Here is a 2255-nt window from a genome sequence, read left to right on the forward strand (position 1 = left end):
AACAATTTGCACTGGGCCTTCGGTTAATAGATTAGTCCCAAAAATAATATAAAAGTGCATATTAAAGCCCATTAAACATCCAAAACAGATAATATAATAGCATGGAACAATCAAAAATTATAGATACATTCGAGAAGTATCACATAATCACTAGCATCACACATAAATTCAAAAGGCAAGTTCCAATCAGGTGGTTGAATAATAGGTGCAGAAATTAAGGCTTTCTTGAGTGTTTCAAAGGCTTCTAAACAATCATCATCAAAAACAAAAGGAACATCCTTTTGCAAAAAATTCGTAAGAGGCCTAGAGATTTTAGAAAAGTCTTTGATAAATCCCCTATAAAAACCAACATGACCTAAGAAACTACAAATACCTTTGATTGAAGGAAATATGCCCTAGAGGCAATAATAAAGTTTTTATTTATATTTCCTTATATCATGATAAATGTTTATTATTCATGCTAGAATTGTATTAACGGGAAACTTAGTACATGTGTGAATACATAGAAAAACAGAGTGTCCCTAGTATGCCTCTACTTGACTAGCTCGTTAATCAAAGATGGTTAAGTTTCCTGACCATAGACATGTGTTGTCATTTGTTGAACAGGATCACATCATTAGAGAATGATGTGAGACAAGACTCATCCGTTTGCTTAGCATAATGATCGTTTAGTTTTATTGCTATTGCTTTCTTCATGACTTATACATGTTCCTCTGACTATGAGATTATGCAACTCCCGAATACCAGAGGAACACCTTGTGTGCTATCAAATGTCACAACGTAACTAGGTGATTATAAAGATGCTCTACAGGTGTTTCCAATGGTGTTTGTTGAGTTGGCATCGATCGAGATTAGGATTTTTTACTCCGTGTGCCGGAGAGGTATCTCTGGGCCCTCTCGGTAATGCACATCATTATAAGCCTTGCAAGCAATGTGACTAATGAGTTAGTTACGGGATGATGCATTACGGAATGAGTAAAGGGACTTGCCGGTAACGAGATTGAACTAGGTATGATGATACCGACGATCGAATCTCTGGCAAGTAACATACCGATGACAAAGGGAATGATGTATGTTGTTATGCGGTTTGACCGATAAAGATTTGCGTATAATGTGTAGGAGCCAATATGAGCATCTAGGTTCCGCTATTGGTTATTGACTAGAGATGTGTCCCGGTCATGTCTACATAGTTCTCGAACCCGTAGGGTCCGCACGCTTAACGTTCGATGACGATTTGTATTATGAGTTATGTGATTTGATGACCGAAGTTTGTTTGGAATCCCGGATGAGATCAAGGACATGAAAAGGAGTCTCGAAATGTTCAAGAGGTAAATATTCATATATTGGAAGGTTGCATTTGGACATCGGAATGGTTCCGAGACATTCGGGCATTTTTCCGGAGTATCGGGAGGTTACCGGAACCCCCCGGGGAAGTTAATGGGCCTTAGTGGGCTTTAGTGGAGAGAGGGAAGCAGGGCCACGAGGTGGCGCGCGCCTCCCCCTTCCCAAACCGAATTGGACTAGTGGTGCGGGCACGGCCCCCTCCTTCCTTCTCCTTCTCCCCTCCATCCGTTCCCTTCGGTGGAAAAAAGGAAAAGGGGGGTGAATCCTACTTGGACTAGGAGTCCAAGTAGGACTCCCCCTTGGCGCGCTCTACCTGGACGGCCTCCTCTCTCCCTCCCTCCTTTATATACGTGGCCAGGGGGCACCCCAATAGCACAACAGACATCTCTTAGCCGTGCGCGGTGCCCCCTCCACAGTTTACCACCTCGGTCATATCATCGTAGTACTTAGGCGAATCCCTGCGCCGGTAAATTCATCATCACCGTCGCCACGCCATCGTGCTGATGGAACTCTCCCTCATCCTCAAATGGATCAAGAGCTCGAGGGGCGTCATCGTGCAGAACGTGTGAAGAACACGGAGGTGTCGTACGTTGGCTACTTGGATCGGTTGGATCGTGAAGACGTTCGACTACATCAACCGTGTTACTAAACGCTTCCACTTTCAGTCTATGAGGGTACGTGGACACACTCTCCTGTCTCATTGCTATGCATCTCCTAGATAGATCTTACCTGATCGTAGGTAAATTTTTTGAAATACTGCATTCCCCCATAGTGGTATCAGAGCCAGGTCTATGCATAGATGTTATATGCACGAGTAGAACACAAAGAGTTGTGGGTGATAATAGTCATACTGCTTACCACCAACGTATTACTTTGATTCGGCGGTGTTATTGGATGAAGCGGCCCGGACC

Source organism: Triticum urartu, chromosome 7 (genome assembly GCF_003073215.2).
Source record: "Triticum urartu cultivar G1812 chromosome 7, Tu2.1, whole genome shotgun sequence".
Classification (NCBI taxonomy): domain Eukaryota; kingdom Viridiplantae; phylum Streptophyta; class Magnoliopsida; order Poales; family Poaceae; genus Triticum; species Triticum urartu.